We start from the raw sequence: 17,871 nt of genomic DNA, 5'->3' as shown, positions 1-17,871 counted from the left end.
ACTCCATTGTGTAAATGTACCACATTTTCCTTATCCATTCTTTGGGTGAGTGGCATTTAGGTTGTTTCTAGGTAGGATCTGGTTATGACAAACAATGCTGCTATGAACATAGTTGAGCACTTGACCTTGTGGTATGATTGAGCATCCTTTGGGTATATACCCAAAAGTGGTATTGCTGTGTCTTGAGGAAGGTTGTTTCCTAATTTTCTGAGAAACCACCACATTGACATCCAAAGGGGCTGTATCAGCTTGCATTCCCACCAGCAATGCAGAAGTGTTTCCTTTACCCCACAACCTCTTCAGTATAAGTTGTCATCAGTGTTTTTGATCTTTACCATTCTTACAGGTGTAAGATGGAATCTCAGGGTTGTTTTGATTTGCATTTCTCTGATGGCTAAGGATGTTGAGAATTTCCTTAAATGTCTTTCAACCATTTTAGATTCCTCTGTTGAGAGTTCTATGTTTAGTTCTATACTCCATTTTTTAATTGGATTATTTGTTCTTTTGATGACCAATTTCTTGAGTTCTTTGTATATTTTGGAGATCAGTCTTCTGTCTGATGTGGGGTTGCTGGAGACCTTTTCCCATTCTGTAGGCTGTTGTTTTGTCTTGTTGACCATGTCCTTTGCTTTACAGAAGCTTTTCAGTTTTCAGGAGGTCCCATTTATTAATTGTTTCTCTCAGTGTCTGTGCTGCTGGTTTTATATTTAGGAAGTGATCTCCTGTACCAATGAGTTCAAGTGTACTTCCCACTTTCTCTTCTATGTAGTTTAGTGAGGTTGGCTTTACATTGAGGTCTTTGATCCATTTGGGCTTGAGTTTTGTGCATGGTCATAGATATGGGTCTTTTTTCACTCTTCTACATGTTGATATCCAGTTATACCAGCACCATTTGTTAAGTACACCTTATTACTTTTATAAACGAGTGAGAAGAACATCCCAAAGGATGAATGGTAATAGAGGAGGACAATGTGACAAGCCAGCATAGTGACATATAGTAGTGTCTCGTGAAATATCAACAGAGAAGGGGAAAACACAATGACAATTTCTCTCTGATATCCTTCCACGCCATGCTGTCTCTGTTGATTTTGATGGCACTTCTTGCCTCACAGGTAGGCGATCTGTCTCTCCATCTCATCCGTCCTGGCTCCATCAGCTGTCTACCACAAACTTATCATGAGAGGGTTGTGAATGCTTTGCGCAACTTCCTACTCAGTGGGGAAACCTAGCCTTTCCTTTCTCTGAATCATCCTTAGTCTTCTTTCCAGGTTTCCTTTCTTGTTCTTACACACTTCTTAAAGTTATTTTTGTGGTGGTGGCTACAGACATAAAAGAAAAATGAAGTCTCTTCTGCATTGTTTTGACGATAATACACTTGGGTCACCATCACAGTTGACTTCCGAAGCTTCATCTACACCTAGGAGGTCTTTTTTAATATTGAATCAAAACATTGGTCATTGGTGTTCTAGATATCCTCTGGTGAGATCCTTGAAATACCCTGAGCTTTTGACCAAAGTGACAATGAGAGTTATAATTACTAAGAAGGAATGTGATACTGGGAAATATCTCCAGGGAACACTGCTTCTGTGGATAGTTGTAGTTTACCATTTTTAAATTACTCTCAGGGTCTAGAGAGATAGCTCAGCAGATAAGAGAGCTCTTGTAGAAAATCTGGATTCCATTCCTGTCCCCCATGTAGCATCTAGTGACCATCAGTAGTAACTCTAGTTTCAGGGGAGCTGAGACACTCTTCTGACCTTCTTTGGGACCAAGCATGCACACAGTGCACATACATACGTGCAGGCAAAATGTTCAAACATAGAAAATTAAACCTGAATTTTAAAATTTGAATAATTATAGTAAATCAGTGAATGATTTACTCTGGAAAACTTCTATCTTGCAAAATAATTTACCACATTATTTAAAGTGTATTTGAATTGCTTGTGCCTCTTTAGGAAAAAACACAGTCTATTGTATGATGAGGTAATTACTTCATGTATACTTTTGTGATGGTGATTTCATGTTTTTAAACATATTTTTAAAGAGAGAAGAAGGTAAATTGCCTACCACATTCTTACACCTGTTTTCTAGGGAATCCAATCTTAGACTCAGGACCAGTGTGTCAGGCTCACCTATGGGACTACATCACTGCACAAGACCCATAGGCAGGGGATGAGTGACCCCTGTGGAAGGCACATTTTTACTTAACAAATTCTGCCACTGTTCAAAGTATTTAGATATCAGTGATACGAGTTAGTAGCAAATAGGACTTGGACTAATCAATTTTTTGGAGCCCTAGAGTGCTGGACTTTAAGGATGATCTGTTCAGGTGTTTTTGCAAATAAGGAAAGCACAGGCTAGAATGGTCACTATTTTCCCAGGTCTGTTTCTTAGGAGGAAGGTGGAACTCTCTGGGTATCTTTAACATATGAGAACAGAGTGCCAAGTTCACAGTGTATGTTCATCGGGAAGGATGCTGTTTAGTCATCTAAACCTCAGGTTCAGTCCGTATGCTTCTGATGTCAGTGTTAACATTTGTATTGTAACTATACTCTTTAAAGTTTTAAATTGTGCAATAACCAAAATTTAAGCAAGAACTAACTTAATTGTATTCTATTTTTACATATTAATAATATATGATAAAAGTAAATATTTTCTAAACTATATTATTTTGAGTATAAAGATTATAGCTATATATGCATAAAACTAAAATAATAAGAGAAATGAGATATAAAATGAACATTTGCTGTAACCATTGAGCCCAAAATAGATCTTTTCCTGTCTTGGATGGACACTTGGGTCCCTGATTTAGCTTACCTCCTCCTTAGTGTTAGCCACTGGGCAGTATCTTCTCATGGCCAGAAGATGGGGTTTTATAGGTGCTTTGTGTTCTTGGACAAGTAACTAGTCTCTCTGTGACTTAGTTTTCTCATCTGTATAATATGTATAATAATAACCACATTGGAAAGACTAAATATAGTCACCTCTATGGCATACTTGGGATAATGTGAAGGCATACATTGTTTATTGTTTGTATCAGGGTCATCATTATGAATTTTTAAGAGATTTCTTTTTATACAATGCATGTCAATTTATGTGTATATGTGTGACTATGTACATGTGAATGGAGCTAACTTCGGAGGCCAGAGTAGGGTATCAAACCCTCAGGAGATGGATTCACCATTGGCTGTGAACCACCTGTTGTGGGTGCAAGGAACCAAATTTGGATCCTTTGTCTGAAAACTCTTAAATGCTAAGCCATCCTTCCAACCCCTTATTAGAGAGACTTCTAAGGTTGCTGACAAAGTATAATTTGAGGGTCGTTTTAGAATGATCCGGCATTCCTTTATAGAAACCAGGGAAGAGAGTACAAGTTCTCTTGAGCCCTTTTGATAACCATCTTCCATTTTCTCAACATGTACTTGTAAGTCATCTTTTCAAAAATGTCCTATTGATGCAGAATGGAAATTATGCCTTAGCCAAGGACTTCATAATATCAAAGCTGTCATTCCTTATTGGCATCAGTTACTGTCTCTATGACTTGCCACTTATGGAGTTTGGCTATTATGCAATGTCACATTAGGGTTGTCTGTTTATAAGTAGATTGGGTGGAAGGTTGCATGGTGCAGCTGTAATACCTATACAATACATGAGTGATCAATAAAAGAGGAAATGTTTTCTTTGGCTTATGGTTCCCAGAGTTGCTGCCCACGGTGGCTTGATATCTGGCTGTGCCCTGGGCTGGTACGGAGCGTTATGCTAGGAGCTCACAGTGGAGAAGTCCTGGTCACCACAGTGGCCAGGAAGCAGCAGAGAGACAGAAAGTGACTGAAACACTGGCGTCTCCTGCATGCGAACTTTCCTGAAGCCCCAATTCCTTCTGGTAGGCCCCCCTCTCTGAATGAGATTTTACCCTCTCCTAGTAGCACCTCAGGCTCAGGCCTCTCCAGAGCCACATTATAGAGCAAAGGTAATGTTTAAATATGACAAGCTGCACTGCTTGCAAGGTAGTGTCCACATTCCATCCTGACATTCAGAAGGCTGAGACCCGGGCACAGCCTGTCCTCTATGGTCAAATTATTTCAGAAAAATATAATTATTACAGACTTTACAAAAGTTTTTTTGTTTTGTTTTGTTTTTTCTTTTCTTGGAGGAAGAAGTCTGTAGATTCTCAGTTGGGGGTTCTTAAATGTGTTGCTAGGAGTACGGGAGAGAGGTCATGTGGTTGCGGGGGTGGGAGAGAAGCTTTGGCAAGGTGTGGAACAGGAGTGAAAGCACACAGCATTGCTTGTCAGTGCAGACACTCAGCCATGGAAAGAACGTTCATCCTGTCTCTAAAAAATAACGGTGCACTGAAATGGACTCTGGGCTTCTGTGCAGGGGGTAAAGAAGGCCTCGGAGGGTGGCATCAACTGAGAACAAAGATAATTACCCATGAAGAATGGGAAACTCTCGGCGTTAATTTTCTTTCTTCTCTCAACTGGTATGAAGATAATTCCTTGATGGCTCTGTAGTGATCGAGACACCACCATGTAATCAGCATGCGTATTTTTTGTTTTTTCATTTCTTAGCTTCAGCACCTGGTAAGAATCTCTCACTTCTTACGTACTGGATCCTATACTATCATCTTCTTGCTGGCTCCAAGTAAACAACTCTGTGGGATCTCAGCTACTGGCTTTGAGACTTTATTTTACAAACCGGTATTATTTCCTTCTTATAGATATGACATTGTGCTTTTCTTTTGCAAATAACATTTTCTTATTGAAAATTTTCCACATGCACACAAGATATTTTGATCTGACCACCCTCAGCATCTCCCTCCACTGCCCTTTCCTGCCAGGACCCACTGATGCTTTTCCCTCCTGTCCTGCCTGCCTTGACATTTTCTGAAAATTCACCTGTAAGTTTCTGCATTGTATCCAGGATCTTAAAAGTCACTAGGGAATTGGCTTTCATAGCACATGTGTTTGCTGTGATGAGAGTGAATCCACGTAGGGAATTGAATAAGGGCCTGTGCACCAAGCCTTCTGAACTTCGAAGCATCTGGAAGTAGCCCGAGGTTCTGCAAATGATCTGAAACCCGCTTAATAAGTTTATAATGAGGCATGTGGTGCTTGCGGGGTGGAGGCGGCTCAGGAAACGCTGTCGTCCACTCTGCTTTTGAAAACATTTAATGCCATTTACTGTGGCGCTGGTCTTCAAGTGATTTCATGCTCTGCTCTACTGATTCTCATTTTATGTCAGCCCGAGTTTGTATTAACAGTACGAGATTTGTCACTCCTGCCTCCGAGTCTCTCTGTGAAGCAAGCCACAGTGCTCTTGAGATGTCTGTATGTATTAATCCGAACACGGAAACTTTTCCTTTGTCTGTTTACCATGATGGGCATAACAGATGCATAATTAAATACCGAACATTTGAAAAGATGCGTGTTTTACCCTTTTTGATGAGAAAGTCGGGAGGGTTAGCTAAGCACTTCTAATCTTATATTTGAAGATAATGTTTATATAACCACATGCTTGTCTCTGCCCTTGTTTTCTTTCCCTTAATAATGAAAACATTGCTTCTGGCATTAAGCTGGGGCCAGATAAACAGTACGACTGTGCTCACTGCCCAGTATTCCGTTCCATCCTCGTCGGTTCTCCCCTCCAGGACTCTGCATTTCTTGGCATCTTTCCACTCACTGTTTGTCGGAGTTCTCACTCTGACGTAAAGGCCTCGCATGGAGTGACCCCCATGGCAAACCTGTAAAACATTATACAACAGTAGTAAAGGCCCCTGTTAGCGCCGTGGCTGGCCCAGCACAGACAAATGGCAGCAAGGGTATTCTGCAAGGAAGACATGGCATGACAAAGAACACAATCTCTTGCATAAAGGTTTATGCTGGCACTCATTGCTGTTTATAAAACCCGATGCCAGGGGCAAGACTTCTTTCCTTCCATTATATCGTTATTTCACTGTTTAAACCCATCCCTTCATGCAGGGAGGTGGCTGACTAAAATGCATAAGCAGACATTTTATGTGTGTATATATAATGCTGAAATGAAAGAAAAAAATGTCCTAAGCCACAGAGTTTCTCAGGCTCCACCTCCTCTGCTGGAAGTGCTCTGGCCTCTGATGGGGAGTGAGGTTGTGTGGGAGAACAGACCCCCTCCTCTGGGCAGGAATTAAATAATTAGTGTATACCTGGGATTTTAATAGTGTTTTGGATCACTGTTGTCTTTTTTTAAAATTTTATTTTAACTGAAAGTACTGACTCTCAGTTGATAAGAAGAATTAAGCCAGGAAGAACTGGCGGTATGGAAGGTTTTCGCATCCTTACCCACGGGCCTGTGTCGCCCAGAATTTCAGAGCATTCATCCTTTCGCTTCATTCCTGTTGTTGAAACTCAGCTTCTAGCCTTATGGAGGATGTAGGTGTATTCTGTGGTCTGAGCAAGCACAATGGTGTTGGATATTGTGCTCTATGCTCAGGGTGGCAGTTGGGTTGCTGCTCCCGGAGGAATAGTGACTCCTTGGAACCGAGTCACAGTAAAAAATACAGGTCAAGTTAAATGAGAGAATCTCCTTCTATAGAGATTCCCTTTCTCCCTTTTTATTATGGATTCTTTGTGACTTTGATGTTTGTCATGCTCAAGGTAATTGATATGGCAATTATCTTTCTGGATCTTGTGGCGTCGATAGTAATTTAATAATGAGCCATTACTAATTAAGTAACAATCTTCGTAGATACAAACGGCTGGCAGCTGAGGTCACTGAGGCAGGGAGAAGTAACTGACCTTCCTAAACACACTCTTAGTAGCGTAGGCTGAGCTGGGATCTTAACATCCAACAAATGGGTATCAACAACGTATTTGTGAATAATATGATAAAAACTGAGTGTAGCCTGAGAATTTGCATTTTAAGTGGAAACTGCTATGACCTCAGGACTCTGGGATTGGTCTGACTGGGTTGGTGACAAAGACAGGGAATATCTGGCAGGCTGACCAACCCTGATCCTGTCCAGGCCCAGAACCAGGGTTATGTGTTGGCCCACCCCAACATCTACCTTATATGTAATCTACTGGAGCATGGGGTGGGGGTCAATCCTGGGGACCCAGGGTTACAGGATCTTCATGACACAGGGCAGCAATAGGATGTCCAGGAAAGGTCCCAGTGAGAGCCCAGCGTTGATGGTGCTGCAGAGACCAGGGACCTCGAACAAGACCAATGATCATTTTTAATAAACACTGTAAAAATATATGGATGGATAAAGGGGGTTACTGCATAACTCACTGTTACATTATAGCTTCAATGATGAGATTTTCCTTTTCTCCCCCCCCATTTTTCTCATCAATTTTATTTTGTTTTGTTTTGGGGTAGAGGGAGAGATGGGTGATATTGGGATGTGTGATGTGAAAGACGCAGAGAATAAAAAAATGGAAATAACAGGCATACATATAGAAAATCTCGGGATTATGTGAGCCATAAGTTATGATGAGATGTACCAACAGTGGTAGGGAAACTCAGCGCATTTATCAACTACAGAATAGGGAGGTGGAGGTAGGTATGGGGGTGGGAAGTCTCCAAAGAGAAGTGGTCTTGGGTTGCAGTCAACATCAGGTAAGAAAGCTGCAGTTGATGCTGCACACACTGCTTTTAGCTAAAGGTTAATCATTTGTCAACACCTGTGCTCTGAGCATGGAGTCTTTACCATTTATGAGCTGGACCCAGGGAAACCCTGTTCACTCTCAAGGCTGAGACACTGGGTCCTTAACATGACCATGTTCCTGTCAGCAATACACATTCACTCAAGACTTCATCTGCCCCCTGCAAGGAACATACTGTTCACGGAGAAGAGACTATGTTTTAAGTACTATTTTTAAAATTTTTATTATGTGTATGCATGCATGTCTATCTAGAGATACATGCCTGTGGTAGTACAGCACCAGTGGACACCAGAAGCAGGCACTGGTATGTATGGAGGTCATTAAATTAGAGTGAGTTCATGTAGTGTGCCCTTCTCTAGTAGGATTAATGCATGAAAGAGGTAGATACAACCAAACAGACAAACACACTAAAGGAAGATGGCTCTTGGAAGCAGAGGGAAGGTTCTGATAATGTTGCCATAGACTAAACAATGCCAGCATCGCTAACAAAGCACTGACAGCTGGGATGTGAGAGCAAGGAGCTAGGCTCTGCTGACGCCCTGTTCCACAGCATGGTGGGATGAATTGCTGTCCTCCTGAGACTTTCAGCTTGCTGCCCTAGCAGGCTCCCATCTTTATGTTACTGCTTGAGACCATTGGAAACACACGAAGGTTATCAGCTCTGCACCCTGTTTGATCTCCATATTGTGGGTTCTGCATCCAATTCTACAAATCACTTTTTTCATTTTTTTCCCCTTTGAAGTATCCTATTTCATAAATTGTTAAGAGACTATCATTATAGTATTATCCTTGTTTTTCTTATTTTAGTTACCTCTGTACATGAACATTGTGAAGATTTCAGGTGCAGACTTATCTATTGAAATGAACATTTGAACTTGAAGAGAGACTTTTTTCACTTCACCCAGTTGATCAATGAAATCTATTGAAAAATATGATTATGTCTCTTGTTTGCTTACTGTAGACACACAAACTAAAGCTTACAATCTTTGCCACAATCCATAGTCCTACAGGTAGCTACACTTGACCTTTGAACTCTGCCATGGTCTTCCAGATAGGAAGAAACTCACACACACTCTACGTTCCGTAAAATAAATTCGGTATAGCCACCGAATAATAGTTTCAAATATAGTGTTGAAGGATTGACTAGAAGGATGAGTTCGTATCGATTGCTCCATAATAGATTTTTTAATAAGAATTAGTACCGTGGAAAAAGACCTCATTAAAAAATATTATGCTTTAAAATTAATCTTAACTGTCAAACTAGGAGAAATGTGCAGGCCTCACTAAGCTCAACACATTAAAGCCTAGAACAGAGATCTATCATGTCCACCCCCAGGATTTCTGACATCCACAAGGTCATTGTGGTGCTAAAGGGGTGTTCGCAGCCATAGAAGGCACCCATGTTTGGAAACCCTTCCTGCAATCTAAGGGTTTTTTTTATTGATTTTTATTGAGCTTTACATTTTTCTCTGCTATCCTCCCTGCCTCTCCCCCGCTTCAACATTCTCCCAAGGTCCCCATGCTCCCAATTTACTCAGGAGATCTTGTCTTTTTGACTGTTCTGTCAGAGTTGGGATCCACAAAATAAAAGAGAGCTTTCCTGCCTGGTTTGGATTCCTGGAAGAAAAACACTCTCCCTTATGACAACATAAAGCCTGTTTCTCTGATATTTTAACCCAAAGCAAGGTGCTTGGATCCTCAGGCCAATAAGATTCTCCAAATCCAATGCATGAATTTTTTGTATTACTCTATAGTTTATAAGATGATGGAAGCAATCATTTTAAAGTGATTCTTATTTGATATAAATAGAGTGCTCCTTAAATTAAAGGTAATTATTTTTATGCTGACCTTGTTAAATTGCAAAGTGTATAGTTAATACTTCAAAAATTATTTCACACAAAGTAGATTTCTTCTTGTAATCGCCACTGCAGATAACAACACATTTTTGCTTTTTTCCCTGTCATTTAATGCCATTATTTTATAGGAATGAATAAGAAATCAAATCAAAGAAATCAAAAGGGTTCCTGAACATTGCCAACTTAGTACAATCATGATTTAACCCTCATCATGAAATTCACTTGTGTATGTGTGTGTGTGTGTGTATGAGAGAGAGTGTGTGTAAAAGAGAGAGAGAGTGTGTGAGAGTGTGTCTGTGTGTGAGTGTGCATTCCTTTTTTCATCTTTGGGTGATACAACATCATCAGGGAATTTTAATATCAATGAAGAAACTGGGCAATTATTATGTAACCAAACTATTCAAGAATTTTGCCATCTAAAGTAACTGAAGTTAATTGAACACACAGAGACTCTGATCTTAGAGACCTTGTTTTGAGGTGCAAACCCCCATAGACTCACAAACTGTTCCCACATCTAAAATTTAATTTTCATTAAATATCTGAAGTATATAATGAGTTGATTTTTTGAACATACCTTTTGTGCTGTGATCAAATGTGAAAGATGTTTCCTATAGCTGTCAAATGGGGGGATTTTCACCTTTAATTCTCCACTTCAGCCCTACATCTGCAAGCAGCAACACAGGAAGCAAATACACCCACCCTAGGAAGCCTATTAATTGATTCATTTCCTAACCTATTTTGGGGATGGAAAGAAAGCATCTGTGCACAATCATCCTTGCTATAAAACCCGTGGAGAGAGCTGTAAGGGAAAGGAAAGATAATGCATGGAAGATCTGGGATGGGAAGAACGATGATGTGGACACCTACACTTATGGAGTTCTTGCTTAGAATGAACAATCATTGCGTAGATTGCATAAGTGTTTGAAGGGTTAACTTGAACTTAGAAGTTACTTTGAGTTACCACTGTCAGCAGCATTTTTGAAGAGCTTGGTGGTCATGTTTTGCATATAAGAAGATTTGGACAGAGTCTCTTATTTAAAAATGAACAGTTTTTTTTTAATTTTTATTGAGCTCTACATTTTTTCTCTGCTCCCCTCCCTGCCTCTCCCCTCCCCTTCAACCCTCTCCATTGCAAATACAGGAATCACTCTTAACCATTAAACCATCTCTCAGCACCGCCCATTTGTTCATGCTTTATTTTCTGACTCATCTGTACTTGTTACTTCTGGAATACAACAAGGTGCCAGGCTTTGTGAGTAGAAGGCAGATTTGCCATAGAATTTGCATAGTTTTGAATAGACATGTACTGGACAGCATGAAAATGTACAAATTGTGAAGAGTATCTTGTTCCTTCAGTCAGCCCTCATTTGTGTTCTTTAGTAAATCAAACTCCACCTCAGGTCTGAGTCCTCATCTTCCTGTTATCCTCATTCCTGGCACCTGTCTTTAGATGGATCCTCCTTAGCCCTTTCCCTTTCCCAGATAGTAAGTCAGTTTAGAATATGTCTTTATCTCTGCAGACATCCATCTTCACTGACTCCAGACAATCTTTCTTAAGATCGAATATGAGCATGCAGCATTGCCGTTAAATTTTTGGTGCAAGTATTCCAAGTCTTGGTCCATTATATCAGAAGTTCCATACTGTGTATCTAGACATACCCACTCTTTCCTGCTTGTATTGTGAATATAGATTATTTGTAAAGAAACTCTCACTTTCTAAACAGTTCACTGATGTGCTTTTATCATTTGGAACTGGCATTTCATCCTCCAATCCACCCTATATACAGTTCCTTTGTATAAGGCCCCCTTCACATAAATGAAAGTATGCACATGCATGTGTGTGTATGTGTGTGTGTGTGTGTGTGTGTGTGTGTGTGTATGCGTGCAGGTGCCCATGGTGGCCAGAAGAGGGCATTAGATATCCTCAACTTGGAGTTAGAGGCAGTTGTGAACTGTCTGATGATGTGTTGGGAAGTAACTGTAGTTCTCTGCAGACACAGTGCTCTTAACTACTGAGCCATCTCTCTAGTCCTTTTCCACTTTAAAACTGTGCTTTAAATGGATTGTATACCTCTGTGTCATTGAGGAATGGATATTTTAAGAGATGTAGCATAGTACCATAGTTCTTCAGCTACAAATTTGCTTCCCTATACAAATGGAAATTCTATTAAGGTAAAGACTCATGTTGATTTATTTCTGTCTCTCTAATGCCACTTGAGTCTAGCTGGTGGCAATCACTGTATACTTAATGAGTTAATGGATGGAAAGTTTTCTGCAGTAAGAGTCCCTCATCAAAGAATGTCTGTCCCTTTTTAAAATCTGTTATGCTTTCAGATCCTCTTTTTCTGTCTTTTTCCAGTCTGGGAGGTAGTATAATCTACCTCTGATGGGTAAGTGTGGGCCAAACAGCAAGGCATGTCCATTAAGTCCCCTTGAAAGAACGTCTGCCATGGGATTAACACTTTTATCTTCTCATCTGAATTCATATCAGTACTTTCAGTCCAATATCTGGATGGCAGAGGCCCTCTTGCTAGTCTATGTGATTAAAAGTGGAAATCGGGATGCTTGGCAGCAGCTCCAGGCCTTTAGATGTACTTTCCTGATCCCACGGTCCAAGCTTATTTGAAGCTTAAGTGACCTCTTTCTTAAAGGGAGAGAGATTCCCCACACCCTTTGAGGTGTGAATATTGCCTCCTTCAGGGTATTACCGTTTGATTTTCTTTTATTAATTGCACCTGTTAATGCCATGCCAAACTCCTGCAGAAATGAGAACTTGGTCATGATCATGAGTGTTTGGTATCTTACATGAAAAGTGATAAGTATTTCCTTGGTGAGATTACAAGAGAAAAATAATAAGCTTATATTTTTAATTCAGTGTTTAGAAAGTATCTTCTAAGTCATTTCTGCCATAATGTTCTTTCTACAAGAACTATTGTCATACAGACTATCTTTCTAAATCATAGAACACATAGATACAATCCCTACTTTTAGATGTCTTGTCTTACATTTTTTCTTACCTTAAATATATCCTAAAGTTTTAAAATCATATAGAGGTTCTGTGTATCTTGACTGCTTGACCCCAAATTTGTCCTTCCCCATGGTCGTACTCTGTGCATACCTTCAAGCTCAGTTTACTCAGAGCTGTTATTGTGTTTAGGTCAGCCATCACTATTTTCCCTGTTTCAGCAAAGAGCTCGATGTCCTCAGATATGTGATTCACAGTACCTGCTCATTCTTAGGTGGAACAACAGAAAGCAAAGATCAGTACTAGCACTTAGAAGGCAGATCTTGCTGTACCTATCTGTCTCTAAGACCTTCAGTGTATGCTTTCTTTTTTTTTTTTTTTTTTTTTTTTTTTTTTTTTTTTTTTAGTAAATTTTATTAAATTATAAAAGTTTCCATTTCCACCCCCCCTCCCAACACCCTCCCACTCCCCCTACTCCCCCTCCTCCTCCCTCTTCGTCCCACAGGGCAGTCAGGGTTTCCTGCCCTGTGGGAAGTTCCAGTTCCTTCCCCCTCCCTCCAGGTCCAGGAAGGTGAGTGTCCAAACAGACTGGATCCCCAAAATCCATTATATGTAGAGGAAACAGGTCCCAGTGTCATAGTCAATGGCTTTTCAGAAAGACTTCGGGTCAGCCACAGTCAGAGAATCCGGCCAAATTCGGAGAGTCTGGTTAGATCACGTCCTCTTTCAGTCCCAGTCCAACTGGCCTTGGTAAACTCTCATCAGATCCGTTCCCTTGTATCAGTGGGTGATAGCATCCCTCGCAGTACTGATTTCGTTTTTCATGTTCTTCCTCCTTCTGCTTCTCATTTGGACCTCGGGGGGCTCAGTCCGGTGCTGCAATATGGGTCACCGACTGTATCGCCGTCCTTCGTCAGATGCAGGATCTATGGTGATAAGCAAAATATACATCAGTATGGACATGGGCAACGGCCGATTCAGGCACCCACTCCTCTGTCCAGAGAGCAATCTGGGGGATCTCTCCTTGGACCTGGGATCCCATATATAATCAAGTCTCCTGTAAACCCTAAAATGGGTCCCTTAGTTGAAATATAATCTTCCCTGATCCCATATTCATCCTTCCTCCCTCCCCCCCCCATCCCAGGCCACCAAGCTTTCCCCTTTCTTCCCCTACTCCCTTCTCTCTAACCTTCTCCCCTTCCATCGACCCTCCCTCCCCCCCATGCACCCGAGGTTACCTGGGACTCTTGTCTATTTCCTACCTCCTGGTGGATAGCTAAATAATCTTCATCAGGTTCATCTTCTTATTTAGCTTCTCTAGGATCACGAATAATAGGCTCAAAGACCTTTAATTATGGTTAGAATCCACTTATGAGTGAATACATACCGTGTTCCTCTTTTTGGGTCTGGCTTACCTCACTCAGTAAAGCGTTTTCTATTTCCATCCATTTGCATGCAAAATTCAAGATGTCATTGTTTTTTACCGCTGAGTAAAACTCTAATGTGTATATGTTCCACACCTTTTTTAACCATTCTTCTATTGAGGGGCACCTAGGCTGTTTCCAGGTTCTGGCTATTACAAATAGTGCTGCTATGAACATAGTAGAACAAATGCTTTTGTAGTATGATCGGGAATCTTTAGGGTATATTCCCAAGAGTGGAATTGCTGGGTCCTGAGGGAGGTTGACTCCCAGTTTCCTGAGAAACCGCCACACTGATTTCCAAAGTGGCTGCACGAGTTTGCATTCCCACCAACAATGGATGAGTGTTCCCCTCACCCCACATCCTCTCCAGCATAGGATATCATTGGTGTTTTTGACTTTAGCTATTCTGACAGGTGTAAGATGGTATCTCAAAGTGGTTTTGATTTGCATTTCCCTGATCGCTAAGGAGGTTGAGCATGACCTTAAGTGTCTTCTGGCCATTCGAAGTTCATCTGTTGTGAATTCTCTGTTAAGTTCAGTACCCCATTTTTTAATTGGGTTAATTAGAGTTTTAGTGCCTAGTTTCTTGAGTTCTTTGTATATTTTGGAGATTAGACCTTTGTCTGATGAGGGGTTGGTGAAGATCTTCTCCCAGTCAGAAGGCAGCCTTTTTGTCCTACTGACAGTGTCCTTTGCTTTACAGAAGCTTCCCAGTTTCAGTAGATCCCATTTATTCATTGTTTCTCTTATTGTCTGTGCTGCTGGGGTCCTGCTTAGGAAGAGGCCTCCTGTGCCTAAATCTTGTAGACTACTTCCCACTTTCTCTTCTATCAGGTTCAAAGTGGACGGATTAATGTTGATGTCTTTAATCCATTTGGACTTGATTTTTGTGCATGGTGATAGATATGGATCTACTTTCATTTTTTTACAGGTTGACATCCAGTTATGCCAGCACCATTTGTTAAAGATGCTTTCCTTCTTCCATTGTATACCTTTAGCTCCCTTGTCGAAAATTAGGTGTTCATAAGTTTGTGGGTTAATATCTGGATCTTCTATTCGATTCCATAGGTCGACTTCTCTGTTCTTATGCCAATACCAAGCTGTTTTCAATACTGTAGCTCTATAATAGAGTTTGAAGTCAGGGATGGTAATGCCTCCAGAAGTTCTTTTATTATATAAGATTGTTTTGGCTATCCTGGGTTTTTTGTTTTGCCATATAAACTTGATTATTGTTCTCTCAAGGTCTGTGAAGAAGTTTGATGGGATTTTGATGGGGATTGCATTGAATCTATAGATTGCTTTTGGTAGAATTGCCATTTTTACTATGTTGATTCTCCCAATCCAAGAGCAGGGGAGGTCTTTCCATTTTCTGGTATCCTCCTCAATTTCTTTCTTCAAAGACTTAAAGTTTTTGTCAAATAGGTCTTTCACTTCCTTGGTTAGAGTAACCCCAAGATATTTTATGCTATTTGTGGCTATCATGAAAGGTGATGCTTCTCTGATTTCCCTCTCTGCTTCTTTATCCTTTGTGTATAGGAAGGCCACTGATTTTTTGGAGTTGATCTTGTATCCTGCCACGTTACTAAAGGTGTTTATCAGCTGTAGGAGTTCTTTGGTAGAGTTTTTGGGGTCACTTATGTAAACTATCATATCGTCAGCAAATAACGAAAGTTTAACTTCATCCTTTCCAATTCGAATCCCCTTGATCTCCTTATGTTGTCTTATTGCTATTGCTAGAACTTCAAGCACTATATTGAAGAGGTATGGAGAGAGTGGACAGCCTTGTCGCGTTCCTGATTTTAGTGGAAAGGCTTTGAGTTTCTCTCCATTCAGTTTGATGTTAGCTGTCGGCTTGCTGTATATTGCTTTTATTATATTTAGGTATGATCCTTGTATCCCCAGTCTCTCCAACACCTTTATCATAAATGGGTGTTGAATTTTGTCAAATGCTTTTTCAGCATCTAGTGAGATGATCATATGGTTTTTTTCTTTCAGTTTATTTATATGATGGATTACATTGATAGATTTGCGTATGTTGAACCAGCCCTGCATCTCTGGAATGAAGCCGACTTGATCATAATGGATAATTTTTCTAATGTGCTCTTGGATTCGGTTTGCCAGTATTTTATTGAGAATTTTCGCGTCGATGTTCATGAGTGAGATTGGCCTGTAATTCTCTTTCTTGGTTGTGTCTTTGTGTGGTTTTGGTATTAGGGTAACTGTAGCTTCATAAAAGGAGTTAGGCAATGACTCTTCTGTTTCTATATTGTGGAATACGTTAAGGAGTATAGGTATTAGCTCTTCCTGGAAGTTCTGGTAGAATTCTGCATTGAAACCATCTGGTCCTGGGCTTTTTTTGGTAGGGAGATTTTTGATAACAGCTTCTAATTCTTCGCGACTAACAGGTCTATTTAGATTGTTCACCTGTTCTTGGTTCAACTTTGGTATATGGTACTTATCTAAAAAAATGTCCATTTCTTTTACATTTTCCAACTTTGTGGCATATAAACTTTCATAGTAAGATCTAATGATTCTCTGAATTTCCTCTGTGTCTGTGGTTATGTCCCCCTTTTCATTTCTGATCTTATTAATTTGCATGTTCTCTCTCTGCCGTTTGATTAACTTGGCTAGGGGTTTGTCAATCTTGTTGATTTTCTCCAAGAACCAGCTTTTTGATTCATTGATTCTTTGGATTGTTTTCTCTGTTTCTATTTTGTTGATTTCAGCCCTCAGTTTGATTATTTCCAGTCTTCTAGACCTCCTGGGTGAGTCAGCTTCTTTTTTTTCTAGATCTTTCAATTGTGCTGTTAATTCACCAATGTGTGCTTTCTCCGCTTTCTTTAATTGGGCACTTAGTGCTATGAACTTTCCTCTTAGCACTGCTTTCATAGTGTCCCATAGGTTTGAGTATGTTGTGTCTTTGTTTTCATTAAATTCAAGGAAGAGTTTAATTTCTTTCTTTATTTCTTCCTTGACCCAGGGGTGATTTAGTAGTTGACTGTTCAGTTTCCATGAGTTTGTTGGCTTCCTGGGGGGAGCATTGTTGTTGAATTCTAATTTTAGTCCATGGTGATCTGACAAGACACAGGTAGTTACTAATATTTTTTTGTATCTGTGGAAGTTTACTTTGTTACCGAGTATGTGGTCAATTTTCGAGAAGGTTCCATGAGCTGCAGAGAAAAAGGTATATTCTTTCCTATTTGGGTGGAGTGTTCTATAGATGTCTGTTAAATCCATTTGATTTAATACCTGCAATAGGTCTCTCAATTCTCTGTTTGGTTTCTGTCTGATTGACCTGTCCATTGGTGAGAGAGGAGTGTTGAAGTCTCCTACTATTAGTGTGTGTGGTTTGATGACCGCCTTGAGTTCTAGAAGAGTTTCTTTTACATATGTGGGTGCCTTTATATTAGGAGCATAGATATTCAGGATTGAGATTTCCTCCTGATGAATTGTTCCAGTTATGAGTATGAAATGTCCATCTCCATTTCTTCTGACTGATTTTAGTTTGAAGTCAATTTTGTTAGATATTAGAATGGCCACGCCCGCTTGTTTCTTAGGTCCATTTGCTTGGAAAACCTTTTCCCAACCCTTTACTCTGAGTAAGTGTCTGTCTTTGTGGTTGAGGTGTGTTTCTTGTAAACAGCAGAATGTTGGATCCTGTTTTCGTATCCAATCTCTAAGTCTGTGCCTCTTTATAGGTGAATTGAGTCCATTGATATTAAGTGATATTAATGACCAGTGGTTGTTGACTCCGGTCATTTTTTTTTAGGTAGTAGAGTGTATGTGTTTTTCTTCTTTGCTTTGTGCTTGTGAATGGTCGCTAGATGTTCGAGTTATTGTAGGCCGTGTTGGGAATATTGGATTCCTTCGGTAGTGATTTTCCTTCTAATATTCTCTGTAAGGCTGGATTAGTAGCTACGTATTGTTTAAATTTGTTTTTGTCCTGGAATATTTTGTTTTCTCCGTTGATAGTGAACAAT

General features: G+C 40.1%; 1 protein-coding gene across 1 annotated transcript in view; it reads left to right on the top strand.

Moving 5' to 3' along the window:
- Pde3a (phosphodiesterase 3A) overlaps nt 1–17,871 on the top strand; it is a 289,440-nt gene that overhangs the window by 137,760 nt on the left and 133,809 nt on the right. The gene's annotated exons all lie outside the window — the stretch shown is intronic.

Source organism: Myodes glareolus, chromosome 3, assembly GCF_982192425.1.
Source record: "Myodes glareolus chromosome 3, mMyoGla1.1, whole genome shotgun sequence".
NCBI classification, from domain to species: domain Eukaryota; kingdom Metazoa; phylum Chordata; class Mammalia; order Rodentia; family Cricetidae; genus Myodes; species Myodes glareolus.
This window is presented reverse-complemented; position numbering and strand designations above follow the sequence as displayed.